The sequence below is a fragment of the Cygnus olor genome, chromosome 7, assembly GCF_009769625.2.
Source record: "Cygnus olor isolate bCygOlo1 chromosome 7, bCygOlo1.pri.v2, whole genome shotgun sequence".
NCBI classification, from domain to species: Eukaryota; Metazoa; Chordata; class Aves; order Anseriformes; family Anatidae; genus Cygnus; species Cygnus olor.
Window position 1 is genome coordinate 886369 of NC_049175.1, and position 17524 is coordinate 903892.

General features: G+C 38.3%; 1 long non-coding RNA gene across 1 annotated transcript in view; it reads right to left on the bottom strand.

Moving 5' to 3' along the window:
• The window catches only part of LOC121073531, a 76905-nt gene that overhangs the window by 58792 nt on the left and 589 nt on the right, over positions 1 to 17524 (bottom strand). The window contains exon 2 of the long non-coding RNA XR_005821770.1: positions 16812 to 16860. This is a non-coding gene — a long non-coding RNA (uncharacterized LOC121073531). The remainder of the gene's footprint in view (positions 1 to 16811; positions 16861 to 17524) is intronic.

Genomic DNA, 17524 nt, shown 5'->3' on the forward strand with positions numbered 1-17524 from the left:
CCTAGCACCATGTCAGACCCACAGCCTACTGACAGGCTGTGTGGTGGTGTGGTGCCCAGCCCGTGAATTACAGTCGGTTTCTGAGTTATCCTCAAGGGCTCTGATCACAGCACCAACCCAGGAACCCAGGCACACTTATCAAGCAGCTGTGAGCACACGTCCCATTTCCCCACCTTCTACTTTCTCCCCCTAAAGGAGAAATAAGTTGCAGCCACTCTGACACACAACAGCCATGACAGATAAACAGTTTGCTTTCCCATACAAGAGACACTACAGCTCCAGCCTGTAACATTCGGGCAAAGACACTGGAATCACGAGAGCAGAGCTCTTCAAACAGTACTGTAGGCTGTTCTGACTGCTGTTTGACAGATCATTCCTGACCCCGAACTAGCCTTTAACATAGCAGGGGAAAAAAATAGCAACTACCATTTCACAAAGAATTCCGCACCAAGATATACTCTTTCACAGGGAAATCTTGTGGCAGAGCATGCCAGTGCAACAATAAGTCCTGGGAAGGCTTCTTTAATAGATTAGTTTGAGAGAGTTGTAAGCAACGTATTTCTGTCAACAGACAAAGGAAATTGGGAACAAACTGTAATTTTAATATCTCTAGCAGCTATTTCTCCAAGGCTTTTCTCAGGGGCAGGAGAGTTCAGTTGTGCCTGTGCCAGCTACACAGCCAGTGACAGCCTAGTGAAACGGAGGGGGAAATGGATTCTTCTCCACGCAGCGATCAAACTTCGATGAATTTTCTTCTTTTATGACTTAGACTGATAAAAGAACTGAAACATTAATAATACACATTGCAAAAAGTCTGACAAAAGAAACCCTAAATCTGCCTTTAGTTTCCCACAGAGAAAAAAGGCAGTTTATGCTTCCGGTCTGCATGTCTTATTTTAGGTTATGGAAAATATTTTCACAGATCACTCAGTGCAGTGACCATATAAAATTTGACCCCACAAGATCCCATATCTCTTTTTTCCACTAAAGACAAACCCATCTGATGGTTATAGCTTTAGCTGATGTTGTCTTGTTTTGTTTTGTAGCAATTGATTTTGTTTTACAGCAATCTTTACCAGACTTAATATTTTTGAGTCCTTCTCCTGTTTTGTGCATGACTGCTAGGAAGTGTGGATTTACTCAGTTCAGAAATATAGCACAGCACTGGCAGCTAAAGCATATCATGTTGTTACAACAGCTGGTGGTCTTGAAGAGGAAACTTGCAATAGGCATGGACTACATTTTGCAAGAAATATGGAACAAAGAATTGGTGAGTTGTCTCCACACGCTGCTAGAGTCAGTGGTTGCTCAAATAATATAGTGATATGTACAATAACTCAGTTTCCTATGAAATTTAAATTACAATGGCCTCCTCATTGCTGATGCTCTATTTTAGATAGCTTCAAGTGAAAACAGTACTGGGCTAAGTTCCTGCTTGAATCTTTACTGCCAGGTATTAATAAACAGGAGTAAAACACTCCTTAGCTTTCACTTTCTAAACAGAACTCGCGGGAGCAGCTATAAAAAATATCATTTTATTGATTAACATATAAGACTTGAGATAGCTACCCAGGTGCAAACACAGAGCATTTGAAAGCCACTTCGCAATCCCTTCCCAGAGTCAAACAGCACTTTAAAACAGTACTTTAAAAAGTCCCTACTGTCTTAAATACACAAATGACCTGACACTTTGAAGAAACATTTCCAAAAAACATCATAAAAGTGATTGATTATTTCTATAGAAGTTTAGCCAATACCTTTCCACCATCACACAGCTTTAAACTGAAAATGAAGAGGTGATATATCTTCTCTGGTGGTTCTCAGTAACGGTAGCACTACAGATCCTTCAAGACCCCAACCAAAACTAGGAGCTCTTGTAGAAACAGAGCTTGTATTCATGACCTACAGCATCGTAATTTGAAACGTTCATTTCCCAAACTAAACAGGACATTTTCTGGGAGTTATTATCTCAGAGATTATTAAATCTCAGAAGCAATCAGAATACTACCAAAGAATACATTGCAAAGATTAATAGATATTATCCACAGTACAAAGATATTTGACATTAAATAGAGGAAAATTCTGAATCTCTCTTCATAATCATAGAATCATAGAATATCCCGAGTTGAAAGGGACCCATAAGGATCATCAAGTCCAACTCCTGGCACCGCACAGGTCTGCCCAAAAGTTAAAACCATGTGCACAGTCCAATTGCTTCTTAAATTCAGACAGGCTTGGTGCAGTAACTACTTCACTGGGGAGCCTGTTCCAGTGTGCAACCACCCTTTTGGTGAAGAACCTCTTCCTGATGGGAAGATAATGCATCGGGCTAATAAAGATTAGCCCGATGCAAACAAAATACATTACTACACCAGCACATTTAATGGGAATAGCAGAATATAAGTCATACCCTGGAAAGTCATGTAGCTAAAGAATTAAATGTTGTGACTCAATCTGCTTTCTGGGTTCTTAGAATAAGAGTGCTCCACTTCTGAGCATATCTCCAAAATAGATATGAGAAACAGACATTTCATTTAAGAATTTGTATGGCATCAAATAATTAGAGAACTGAATAACTGGTAGCAATAGTAAGAATAAGAAGAAAACTTACAAAATTTTCAAGTCAGTAACTTTGAACACTGAGTTAGTGGGGAACTAAACTGATGTAATGAAAGCAGTTTTGTTCATCAGATAACAAGCAGACAAAAGTATGCCTCGCAGAAGATTGACTAACAACACTCAGATTTCAAACAAGAAACACTACTGAGTGTCTGAAAACACTGCTGTCACAGTGGAACTCTTTGAAAGCTTAGCTGGCTGACACTGGGGCTTGTGAGCGTGATGAGACAGGTTGTCTGCATTAGCATTTTGTTGTAAAGCCTTTTCCACAACACTACATCAGGTTCAGGAGAAAGCTATAGCCTAAGAAGTACAGATGTGGGTGAAGACTTTGTTTCACACTACCAGTCAGTAAGAAACACATCAGCCAGTGGACTAAATGGGAATAATGATGCACATGGTGAAGGCAAACCTATCTCATCACCTGTCACTGTATTTGCAGTGATAACTATGAACTCTTTGAGTATTTCTGAACTGATTAAAGGTGGCCTGTTTTAAAGGAGATTTTAAAATCGCTTTCATATACAAATATTTTTTCTTATTTTTTAAAAATCTTTACTTTATATTAAATACTTCCATCTGAGAACTCTCGTCTTATTCACAACGAGTGCACACTTTGGGGTCTTGCGCATCAAACACTTGACTTCAGGTCATAGCCCACTTTTTTGCAACACTGCAGATAATCCGAAATCTATGGCATTACCTGGTCTGTTCTGGCCACATGGAAGGAATTAACCACAGTTGCAACCTCTAGTGCTCCTACACAAGGTAAACTCACAAGAAGAAGGAACACAAAATACTGTGAACAGAGATCATGCCAGGACAGAGAAAAGCACAAGTTTGCTGTCTCTCTTATCCAGAATGGGGACTGTACTATTTCCTGTACATCAGCATCTGCAGGGCTAATTCCAAATAAAGACAAAGCTCTTGTGTCTTGGCAGATGACAACATGTAAATAATATCATAGTTTATACCACTTTACTGAATTTCTCTTGGTAACTGTACACAACCACCACTGTAAGAAGAAATACTTGTCTTTCTGCTGGCCTTCTGAGTGCTACTTGGAATGCCTGGTTCTTCAGCAAACAGAAAACTAATTTTGTCCCACCTACTAAGCCCTTGCCTTAGGAAGGAATGTTGGTCCCTGTTGTTTTCAAACTTCATCAGCTCTTTGCAAACAGAGGGTTAATTGAAATGCAGTGTATGACAGTTCGCTTTCAAACACGAAGCGAGCGGGCTATTCCTAGAATGACTAGGGGAGGAGGGATAAATGATCTGCTAGTAAAATCTTACAGCTCCACTCTGTAGTCCTGACAACTCTGGAAATTGTTAGCAAATGGGCAGCACTGCCCCCAGCTTCAGCTGAAGAACTTCTTATAAAAGAAAAGTGGTTTAAACATGACAAGGGAATATGCTCACCTCTCAGGAGACTGTTAATAGCACTTCAGACTATTGTTACCAAAAGGCATGTTGGAGTGTCACAGACCATAGCAATTCTGGCTCAGAGGCACAAATGAGCTGCTTGTCATCTCCCAGGCTGAAAGCTCTGAAGACCCTGGAAGATGTTCTGGAAGATGTTAAAGCTCATCAACCACACCCAATGAATGGGTACTCCCCAACTTCCAACACAGGTATAAAGCCTACAAAGACCATTTATTCCTTCGTGGCTCTTTGTACGGGTGCCTTGTGCACTCCAACCTCCATGCAGTTTGCTCATCACTTCACTGAAAAAAGGGTGAGCTGGCAGAGACTATGCACTATGTTTTACCATATCACTACTTAAGGTGTGCAAACACTGCTGACCACATCTACAGCCGAGTTGGTACCTAGAATTAAAGTAGCATAAGCAATTTATTTGCTGAAAGAAGCTGGATTTAAACATATTAAGTAATGTTCAGAGTGTTTATGCACATAGTCCAAGGCCAGCTCCTGCTCTGCTTCACAGCGTCTTTTGCAATATCCAGGAGCACCTCTGGACAGACAAGAATTTAAGTCTAGACTGACTATGTTTAGGAATAACGTGTGTGAACATAAACACATAATTCTTTCACGTTAATTCTGCAAGTTTCTTCAAACTAGGAAGCTCTGGTGATGCTCAAATGGGAAAAAAGGCTGTGGATTTCTTTGAGGTCACCTACATACTTTGAAGTTCAGAGGTAAATTCCTCACTCAATTTAAATATGTGGGAGTTTTGCTGCTTCATTCAGTGAGACCAAGACTACAGCAAAGATATTTCCTTGAATACTTAGGACTTGAGTAAGATTTTGCAAACTTGGGGTAAGTTCTTAGGAAATTCATGCCAAATCATACCTTAGGTAGAAAAAATAGAAAAGACTGAGGTATAAGCTCTGTTTTTGTTGTTGTGGTTGTTTTATGTATGTACAGCTAATAGCTAATGTTAAGGATTCTCCCACATGTTCAAAATTCCTGTAAGTGTTTGAGAGACATGCAGAAGTCTTGCAATATTATAATTTACAGAGAGCAAATATATCATCCTCATGTAACTTACAACTGTCTACATTTCAAGAATGGGAGTGTGGAGGAAAAGAGACTGTCAAGACCTAAGTAAAATCACATCATCCCTATCTGGAATCTAACTTCTAAAGCTAAGAATTCAGGAGAATGGGTTCTCAGCTGTGTGTAACATGGAGTTAGAGAAGTTGGAAGGATTAGACCAGGTCATCCAGAATCAGCAGAAGAGAACCAGTGCTGTACTCAGGTTATTTGTGCTGTAACCAAGACCACCAACTGTTGCTTAGCTACTACAATTTTAGTATAAAAGCCATAATAACATTAAGCTGGGAAGGTAACTCCATGACCACCTGTTAACACATCTGAGCATTAACAGCAAGGCAATCAACATTTGGTTACATAATTACTATGGTAGAGTCAAATCATGCAAAATAAAGCATACAAACTGTGTTCTCAAATAGCTCCAAAAGAGCTGTCTAAAGACTAAGCCTAGAATTGTGACTTAGCAATTTTCAGGCGCTATTAAAGAATGAAAAAGTGTTTATTTTTAAAATAGTCTCACTTCCTTCTTTTCTAAAATAAGCACTTATTTCATGCCAAACTTAGATGAGAGTGCTAGACATTAGTTAATACCTTAGTCACCCTTTGAAAAATATGTAGTGCTAAAAGAACTTGAAAATATACAGATATAAGTAATACCACTACTTCCAGAGGAAATAAAATATCCATAAATAGAAAGATGAAACTACCATGAGAGAGGTCAATATTATTATTATTGCTAAACAATACTTTCAAATACTTAACAACAGTAGTTGGTTGGAGCAAAAATTTTGAGTCTTTACTGCTGATAATGTCAACTCATTATGTGTTTGTAGTCAGTGTTTTAGTATCCGTATTTCTTACAGACTACAATGTGAGTTTTGCAAGCTTAGCAGTTTTCTAAGTCCAGTTACTTCTGGATGTCATTTTGCCAGTATGTATAAAAAAGATGACACAAGTGGGATTTTCATATGTAGTAGAATGTATGCATCTGAATTCTGACCCAGTAAGTACCATTTCATGGCAGGAAGGAGCTTGTTCAGCTTTCCAGTTGCAAGACAAGTGACTGGAGAAATTCACTGCCACATTATAAGTGCAGGAAAAAAAAATAGTTTCTCCTAGTTTTCTACCATCCTTGGGTGGGAATTCCTAATTTTTTTACACCTTCCTCTGAAGGTGTCAGAACTGGCCACAATCTGATTAGATTTGAGAGATTAGTGGTCTGATCTATCTGACAACTGTTACCTTCCTAAAAAAGTTTGTGTATTTGTTATCCTATGATAATGTGAATAGGACATATTTTCTATTCCTTACATAAAATAAAAGAGTACAGTGTGGTGGTAGGATTCGAGCTGGGAATAAAATAAGAGAAAAGAGAAACAGCCTGGAGATTTTCACGAAGCTCTAGGGCATTCTGTGCATATGGAAATATTTGCAGTGGCATTAACAGTGGTGCCAGATTACCTCTTCCCAGTGTAAAGGCCATCTTCTGACTGTGGCAAGAAAATACATTTCTAAGGTGCCAACTGCTTTCTCTTTAATTTTGCAGGCTGGAGGGCACTGCTACCTTGTTTCCCATGCATTGCAGTACTGAAAATTCAGCTTCCAGAGCAGAAGAGGAAACAGTACAGTATAAAGAGAGAAACTTCCTTTTACTCTGAGCAGAGTGGGAGAGACTCATATTGAATCTGAAGGGAAGAAGCACAGTTCTCCAGTCTGCAGTACTATCAGTGGCATGTTTAATTCCCTGGAGTGCTCCTGCAGTGTCCATACATTCAAATATACTGAAAGTAAGAAGCTGTAACTTAAGAGCATTTAATGTTATTAATATAATGTTATTGCAGGCTCAAAGCTGATTGTAGTCCATTATCATCACTTTAATCTGATTTGTTTGGATGTACTTTTAAACATTTTGTTCTCAGTAAAAACAAACAAAAAAACCCACACAATTATTTTATCATAATGGCTACTACTTCTTTCCTCAGGACTACTTTTTTCTTGTCTCAGCTTGTCCCAGAGCAGAATCTTTCTTAAATGACTCTCACCAAATGAATGTTGTCTTCTTCTTCTTCTTGTTCTTTTCTTCTCTTCTTCACTTGCTTGCTGGTGTTGAATGGAACGTAAATGTTATTATGTAAAGCCTATCCACAAATCCAAAGGCCACAAATCCAAAGACTGTACTATGTGCTGATATCAATAGCTGATCAGCTTGCTGGACATAATAATTTCTCTTCTACATTTCATGTCAGAAAGCCCATATGTAATGCCATCTGTTCTTGCACTGGCAGCTTTACGTCTTACCGCATAACATGTGGCAATTCACATGTGCATCTCTTGTAGGCATTGGACATTTGACATATAATCAAAGGGGTTCCCCAGCTGTTGCAGTTCACATTTTACTGGCAAGCCGTGAGGAGCTCTGGAGGGCCTTTCCATAGCCACTTGAAAGCTACTTACTTTTAGGGCTTGAGCCCTGCAAATCCATCAACCACAATTCTCTTTGTACTTCAGATCTTAAACTAACGTTGATGCTGTATTTTGCAACTAGACAGCTACTAGGAGAACTGGGCTCCAGTGCCCAGCAGTGAAGGCTTCTCTGTCATCCCTAGGATTCTCTCAGCTGCAGGATTTGGAAACAGTTGTACTGAGGTGATGCACTTCGTAGCCATCAAGGACTGCAACTAGCTCTCAGAAGCACATTGCCTGCACAGAGCTTTACTGACATCAACAAGCATAGCATAGGGCCTTCGCTGCTGATAATCACATTTGGAAATATGCTTAGTGATATTATTTTTAACTCTTCCTGAATGCTGTAGAAGTACAGGTTTCCTACGGCAGCTGAAGGAAGCTGACCTCCCAAGGGTTTTGTGCTGTGGATGCATAAACTGTATCAATTCAGATGTGGAGGGATTTCCAAAAATGTTTTGCTGCAGTTTAAACCCGTATTCTTCCTCTCCTCTACTATTTACTTTGAATTTAAAATATAGAAAGCATGTTTCCCTTGCTAAAAGGAAATCTATGCTCACTGTAATTTCATGGATAAAATAAAATCTCGCTTCATGAAAGCTCTCACTCTGAACAGCCCTGTTGGTAGAACGCTTCTGTGATTTTCCCAAAAGAAATTTTCTCTCCGCCTCAGTCCCTTGTTCAGCGTCTGTTTCCTTTACCTCATTTTGAGATCTAATTTTCCCTGGGTTTCTATTGCATTATTTTCTCTCTGCCCTCTCTCCCAGTCTCCAAGAGAAATGCAAACCTAATTAAACACAAATGGAACTTTTAGGCTATGTTAGAGATGGTTAGAAACTGTAAAGAAAACTGGTTTGCACAAAACCATGGGAATTGGTTTCCAGGCTTCTTTTTGGAAGAGCAATGCCACAAACTACTCCCAGCTTACATGAAGGAAGATACATGAGGCTGTATCTCACAGAGAATGTCATAAGCATGTAAATAAGGTGCATGGGAGTACACAAAGGGCACCTGTAACATACGTGCAATATAATAAAAGAGTCACTATGGGATGCAGTTTTTTTACAGCTCATATTTTGAGTGGTAAAAGCATACGTGGCAGTTGGGGGTTTGCTCAGCAGGCAGTCTCTGCCCTGTGACCAGATGTAAGCCTGCCACGTGGTCTGACCCATAGCTGTGCCTCTGGGATCACTGTGTCTGCCGTTGTCCATAGGGTCAGGACATGATGATGCAGGATGTGTTCTGTTTTCTCTCGTGTTATGTTAAACAGTGCTCCATTTATAGAATATGTATCTTTCTGTAACAGCGACAAGTCTATTATAGCAGAAGAAAAACTCTGTCATGCAGAAAAGAGGAAACAGCAACAGGAGATAAGTTATTTTTGTAACGTATCATCACTGTAAAGTTTCTTCTAACCCTGATAACATTTTTGGTCCTTCTTTCTTGATTTGAGGTGTTAGAGCAGAATCATTTTACAGGAACAGCATAAAGACACAGGGAGTGAGACCATGCGTGTCATTTAGCACATTATCGCAGTTCTGACAGTGGCCAACAGTAGATGTCTATGAAAAAGCACAGAAGCTGGGGAAGAAGAAAACAACAATTCCCAAAGTACTTATGTCCAGCTGACTAAAACTGAGAATCTTCTTGAGACAGAAATAGTGTCTCTGTGCTTACTGGACCCCGATGGGATTTTGCGTAGTGCATTTTTTCAAACAGATTTTGAACTTTTGGTCTTTTGAACTTTGTTCCACAAAAACTTTTGGAATCAGCGACATGTGTGTGTGAAACTATAGTGAAAATATACCTATAGTGAAGGTATAAACACTCAACATTCAGAAACCCTTATTTTGTCACTTACAGCTATGGATAGCACATATTTATTTTTTAATCTTCAAGAAGGACCTACCAGTTACGGAATGCAGTGCAAAGGAGTCTTCTACACCTTTGCAAACTTTTTTTTTGAACTCCATGATCATGTAGAGGATAGAAGGTGAAAAATGGAACCGCATTACGCATTGGAGTTTAAACTTTCTTTTCTTTTTTTTTTTGGGTGGGGGGGGGGGGGGGGGGGGGTGTGTAAAATAACAACTTCCAAACAGCAGACAAAGCAATGTTGCCTTACAGAATGTAGTACACAATTTCTGCAGTTAGACAGAAACAACTTTATCGAAGTTGCAACATTTCCTATTTAGGACAGCTCTGAAAGCTAATGGTGTAATTTAGTACCACTCCTACTAAATCTTTCACTGACAGAATGTTAGCTGAATCACTATGACTCAATTTTAACAATACAATCCTAATTTGAGAGTTGTGACTTGAAATTTAGGAGTCCTTCCCATTACCACTTGCACATGGTATCTTTACTTTGGTGGTAGTGGTAGAGGAAAGGCATGAAGGCACACAAGAAATTATTTAGAACCTTCAAGGAGAAATGTTAAGGCTTTCACCTAGTTACATATAATAATTTACTGATATATACCACCCTAAAGAAAGTAAAATTCAATTGTTGTTCAGACAGCAAAGCCAGTTTCAGAAGTTTGAAACACAGTGCCATCAAATCCCCTTTGCTAAAAGAACACAAGATAATTGCTTTAGGCAGTTTGAAAGAAAAATTGTTTACCTCTACCTTCATCTTATCTCACTTTGCCAGGAAAATAAGCATCCATACCTCTTCCACAGCTGTTCTTGCTTGAGCTACTTTTCTAGAAAATTCACATCTCTCTCACAGTGTGTAAGGGAAAGTGGCTTACAATTTATTTCCTCCATAAAAAGCCCACCTCCATAACAGCATTTTAATTTATAAGACATTGGCTTCTTTTTCCCTGATTGCTTCTAAAAGTCTGATTTATCCTCATCCTATCAAAAGCTCTTAAAACTTGTCTATAACGCAGCCAAAAAGGGTACCACTTAGAAAGTATTCTGTAAACAGTGGCTCACTAGAAACATGAATCACTTTACAGGCTTCTACTCTGTCAGACTCGGCGTTGCTGGTCTGGCTCTGTGCTCCTTTGGCCTGCAGGGTGCTGCATCTCTATGAGCCTGGCTGACAGGCACCTACCGCTACTTACAGAACCCTGGAAAATCTGCAACAGCCAAATACACATGAAATTACCACCTAGTAGTTGGAAGCTGTTGATCATCTACTTTCTTGGGGCTTTTTTTCAATTATTTTCTCCTTATGTTAAATACATATTAAGGGCTCCTGTAAAATCTTTGAATAAAGATTTGTATTTAGTTTGGTGTATTTAGTTCTGTTCACAATCTGATCTGGCAGAATTTCAGCCAGACCTGGTAATAAGTCCCACTAATCTCCTCACTTGCATTCTTCATGTGAGCCTTCCTGATAAATCTGCAATACCAACAGATTGCTATTGGCAGATTATGGACAGACCTTTGAATTTGGGGTAAGTGCACTATTACGTCCTGAAAAATGGATCTAAAAATGATAGCTGCACTTCTGTTGATCAGGTCCCAGATGGTTAACGTTCCTTCTGTTATCACAGTATTTGTATTTCATTCCCTTATTCTGCCTAAAGCATTACAGCAGTTACCTTTCTGAACAAACTCCAAGAGGCTCTTGTACTCCCAACCGCTTTGTCCCTTGCTGTACTGCGGATGGCTTCCCAGGCTACTACAGCTGCTTCTCTTCTCCCCTATTTGGAAGTTGGCCGGCAGTATGGAGATCCCTTGTGGGTTTCTGTTTAAATTCCAGAGTCACTGTTGCACATTACCGTTTCCTTCGACTGATGTAAATCAAATACAGTATGAGTGAAAAATGCGAGTCTAGCCCTGGCTAACTGCTTTGCATGGGACACTAATGAATGCAAAAAGTTTGTCTCAGAGGAGAAAATATTTCACAAGCACAGCATGCTTTGCATGGTGTGACACTGTTGAGTCTATTGACCCTCAATTGGCAGCAGCTTGCACACACTTTACCACTGTGTACCATATTTAATTGGCAATGCCAACACAGTATGTAACAGTAAAGAATTACACACTTGCATGAGAAATATTGTTCCCTGGCATCAGGGGCATTTTTCTACACATAGAGTTCAAAATATAAATGGGAATTTAATTTCATCCCTGAAATCCTAGGGCATTTGGAGCAAGACTTAGTAGCTCTTAATTTTTGCTTTTCATCTTCCAGCAGCTTCAAGGTAGCAGAACTCAAATACCCACTAGTATCAATCAATCAGTCAATCAATCAATAATAATAAAGTACTAATTTTTTTATTAATCATTTTTCTTTTCTGTCAATGGACTGAATACATGACATGGAACACAATACCTTAAATAAGAATTACTTGAAAATAGTTTATCAGAACTGCCAGTTTATACAGAGCTCCTTTAAGGGGAGGTTTAAGAATCTCATTCCTTTCTGTGAATACTCAGGTGGGTAACGTCACCCGTGTAATGGGGCAAAAGTCTGGTCCACTGATACTTGACCACAACAGAAAAGAAAGGCAAAGAACAGGGATCTTCTGCATATGTAAGAGATTCAACATTTAATTCTTAATAGTCATGCATCTAGTTAATGAGGAGACTAATGAGAAAGATGAGCATGTTTTCAGTACACTTCAAAAAATTCTAAACCAATTCTTCCAGACATAAAATGTCATGAGGTCAGTTGTGGTGTTTTTGTTTGTTTGTTTGTTTGTTTGTTTTTTTCAGCACAGAAGTACTGCACGGATCAATGTAATTCTTGATTCTCCCCTTTGCAACAATATAACACTCTGCCTATAGCCCAAAGATCTTTAAACCTCTGAGTGGCACACTGTGAACATACACTGTTCTTTTTATGACACCACTGCATTTTTATGTGGAACAGAGAACAAAATGTACACATTCACGGAGCAATCTTACAATGAGTCCTACTGAATTTTGTACGAGTACAAGGTCCAATTATGTTACAATAATTGTAGGTTCAACATCTCAGGGCAGGAGGAAGGAAGTATTTTTGTGTTATTCATTAATTTTCTTTATTTGAAGCTCCTCTGAAGTCTGGGGCACTGGAAGAGTTTCAGGCAAGACGAATCAATGAATACAGCACAGATAAGATACTCAAAAGTACATCAATGTGATTTATTCTGTGGATTTGAATATTTGTATATGAATGGAGTTTATACTTATACGCAGAAATTTGGTGCTATCTAGCAATATCTTTTTTTTAAGTACTGCACAACTTGGTCATTTAGTACTTGCTGATGGCTGTGAGCTCCTATACCTACTAATACAAAGTCACAAATCTTTAGATGCATGCTAAGCACGATAACTATTTAAGCCATAAAGAATCTATGAAAGAATTAAGCAGCTTCAAAATCATCCAGTAAACTACAATTATATACATGCATATTCAACAAATTCATTACTACAAAATACTGTATTATTTTATTTTTGTCAGTGTTTTTTCTAGAAGTCTTGGCTAGTCCAAAGACTTTGGCTTTGTGGTGATCTGGAATGTACACAAAACTGCAGAACCCCCTGAGCCTGTTCATTCTGCTGTAGGGATATAAATAACTCAGGAGACTCCAAACCAGCAAAACACTTAAAATTTCAGACTAATCTTACTCTTACCAATAAACACATGCTTTAAAACCTTGGTGAGTCAAATCCAATATGAGGAACTCTTGGAAAAGAGTTGACAGATACAAGTACATAATATTACAAGGGCAAAAAACCTTGCTAAGCTGAAACAGACACCAATAAACGTGCAGCCAAAAAATAAGTAAATATTTCATAGGTCAGCTGTATAGGCTGATTTGGACACAGGGGTCCTTTAAACTGATGTAGAATAATTAAATGCAAAAATACTTGATCAAGCATCAAGATGTGACTGCATGCAGTTCAGCTGAGGTATCTGTTCATTCAAGTGCAAAGTAAAACAATGAAGCTTAGACTGATCAACAGTAATGAAGCTTAGACTGATCAACAATAATGAAGCTTACACTGACCAACAACAGTGACTTAAACAAACCTTCACTCTTTTTAAGGAAATGAATAAAGAGCATACGAGAAGTCAGTTACCACATGTCAGCTGGTAGATGCAACAGCTCCGTAAAACAAGTGTCTGACTGCTCCCAAAGGGCATGTACTTAGAAAAGAATCATGGTGCAGCAAAGGCCATTTAACTTAAATGCAGTTAATATCTTTAATTGATTTTCCTCAATTTTCCTGTGTCCATGTGTAGACATGACCATAAATATTTACTAAAATTATTAGTGGTAAAATGACTGTTAAAATGCCCACCTGCTGTCAATAAAGCAGTTTGTTTATAAGCAAGTCATTTATATTGACAGACTCTGAGGAAGAACACACATACTCAGAAAAAAAATATACATCTCTCATTGTGTAAAAATTGTATTTAAAAGAACACTGCCATAGTGAGCATGATACTTGATAAGCTGTATAGGGCCATTTTTTTGTCAACTTTTTCTTTTAGTGGTACTCATTTACCTAATCACAGAGTCAAGCTCCTGAAAATTACCTGTTGCCTTCTGAAAATCAAAGTCTGTTGTAGGTTTGTAGTAATGCTGCCACAAGAGCAGAAAGATATTTTGCTTGCATTTACTGCGAATAGACTGTAATTTTAACTACATATAACCTGCTGTATGTGCTTCACATATATAGAGGTACAAGCAAATATATTCCTCTCTGGAATTTTTCAGAAGAAAAGTAGGAAAACTTGCTCTTTGAACCTCATTAGCAATTTCTAGAATAAGCATTCATATATACATATGCATTCATACATACACATACATTAAATATGCTTATCTTTCTTTTCTACAACTGTTTTCTATTCTCAGAAAACATTCTTTGAATTGTGTTGTTACAATTGTGATACTTCAAGATAAACCCTTAAGAATGCAGTGTGGTTAATAAAATGTTTTGGGCTCAAAGCAGTTGGCACTGTAACTCAAAAAGCTAAACTACGTTTGCACTCTTGGCTTCCCAGCAGATGCTACATAGCTGTGTATACCTTCTAGCAAGAAACTCCTTGAAGGAAGCAGTGAATCGGTAGCAGCATTCTCTGCAGATCCCAGCCCCACTACGTTTTATCAACACAACATACCTATAGAAGGGCAGCTAGGAACCAAGCAGTGCTGTATGATGAAATAAATTTAGTGTTTAGGCGATGGCTAGCAATTGTGATTTAATTTTTTCAGTCCTAGATAGGCTGCTCCCATCTATCTCATTAAGTGATTGGTATTTTTGGTAAGTGACCAAAAAGCAGTGTATAGTGTTGGTCTTGTTGCAGTTCTTAGCACACAGCCAGCCAAGACCTAGAACAAAACAGAACCTAACCTAGTCTCATGGCATCTTCATAAATGTAAGGCACACTGACAGAGCATTATGGTGAACTTACACTGTCCTTAATCATCTGCTCTCTCTTTTCCCTTTGTTGTCATTTCTTAGGCGTGAAATGCATTCTTTCTGTGCCAGCCAGCTATATGCTAGAGCTATCAATATAGTAATACCATTCTACAACAAACCCATACCAATCTTAAAATGTATGTAAGGCAGACATTAACACAGAAAAAAAAAGGAGTCTTTTTTTTTTTTCTTTAACAGTCTTCAGATAATCCAGTGCTTACTCCTTAGATTACCCAAAGTTAATGGCCTGATAAGAGTGAATTGCAGAATGCATTCTATGTCCACTGATCAACAATAGCCTCCAATTCTCCAGAAGATGATGAGACTTTAATCCTTACATTTTGACATATGCTTAAACCTTCATAGGATCAAGACAATAATGACATTCACTTTATACAGCATTTCTGTACACTTTATTAAGCAGCTAATCAGGTGTAACTCAGAAAAGTTAGAAGCTGGCACAATCAAGGAACAAGATCACGTCATTCCAGAGAAAGACGATTCACCACAGACAAGTTAAACGCCTAGAAAACCTGGTCATTCTCTGCTGTGGTACCTAATACTGAAAATAACTACTATAAAATTTGCTTAGTGCATACAGCTGAACCAGAAATATGGACTTCACTGAAGTATTTGTATTAGCACAACACCTTATAATTACAGACAACTGCAAGGTTGTGAACCTCTGAAAATGCTTCCACTGCTCCCACCAGCTGTAGTTCCAGTGCCATGTACACCCACCGCAGGATGCAGAACTGTGGAAGAGACTGCATTGCAGCGACACTGTTTGTCAGAACGCAGTCATCTCCCTTTTTCTACCAAAGTCTATTACTTCTGTATTCATACATCTCTCTTACTTCAGTGGAAACAACGAGAGGATTTCTTCACTTCATTATAAAAATACACTATGTGTAGGAAAAGGATTTGCACAATATGTGGAAAGCAAAATAAACAAATTGTCAGAGCAAAAACTAAGCCTAAGTAATTAAAATAAAAATGTATTCTTGGTGAAGGTAGATTATTGTCATGGATGTTTAGTGATCTTTATGTTCAGTGTGTAGGCCACGAATTCTTATTTTCTTACTTCACTAGGACTCAAGTTTAATTAAAATCAGAGGGAAGACAGTCAGTGCTTCCACTCTAGCATGACTGAAGCCACAAAACAGTCTTTCATCTCTACTGGTGTATTCTCATTGCAGTTTTGCAAAATAAAAAAAGTAATACGGGTAAGATTGTGCCCATGACATCTCTACAAATTCAGGTAATTCCGTGATGTCAGAATTTATTAACCGATCATCTGGGATAGAGGGATATTGTGTCCCTAAATAAAGTGAAGATTTCTGTAAGCAGAAAAGTTTGGTGATACCATGCTTTGTTAAGAATTGGGTTTAACTGGACTCACCTGAGTTCTTATGAAATAGCAACGGTCACAGAGTGTATTAAAAACTAATCCTTTCAGTGTAACCACTTTATCTTATTTGGGATGCTAGTCACTCCTATACTGCTAATAATAGATACAGCTTCTTAACAATACTAAAATGTTGTGCGTGTGGATAGAAGGATCTGCATCTCTTTTTTCTCAGTGGAAATCCATTGCGGCATGTGTAACACCATATTGGAAGGAGGACAAATAAAATAATTTCCACCTTGGGCTCAAGAAATGGAAAATACTGTGATCAAATCTATTGTTATTTTCTAACCATCTGTTAGGATCTGTAGAGTTAATGGAACTGCATAAACTGGAGAAGCAATCTCACAGTAGCAGCATAATTAGTGCATAATTACAGATACTGAACAGTGCAAAGGGCAAAAGAATCTGGTTAAAAAAATAAAAACAGTACCTGCTGCCAAGCTGTTATGTATATGACATCAATGTGACAGATCTGAATACTGCAAAGGAAAGAGAAAACAGTGTAAAGGTGGTACTTAAATATATATTATATATAATATATATATATATATATATATATGAGCATATATACATATGCCCTTTTAAAATTGTCAAGTAACACTTCCCCCCCCCTTTACAACACGTGCACATTTCAGACAGGACTCAGCATGAAAGTTCCAAGAAGACTTAAAGCAATTGTTTTGAATCAGAGAACTTAGCCCACGTACCAGTCCCACAAAGTATGAAACAAGTGGTTAATAAGGTTTGCATACTTCCACAAAATGGAATTTGTCAGGTTATTAGTTCATAACATGGACTAATTGCTTTTTGTAAATCCTAGCTGCTTCCCATTACAATCCAGAAGGATTTTTGTGTGCATTTGTTATTACCAACCCCTTGTATGCTAAAGAGGCCCTACAGGGAACATGTATATCGTAACTGGTAAGGACAACACTATACGGCCAATGCTCAACAATACGCTTATGGTTCAAGTGACTTTATACACTCATTACTGCTGAGAGGCTGGTACTTTTTGGTCTCAAATGCCAGTGCATAACTTGATTATCTGTTATCAAGCCTGCAGGTACACTTCTTTGTAAAGAAACTGGGACTGTACAGATCAGAACAAGGTGTCTGACTTTTACCATTATCGGAAACACATCT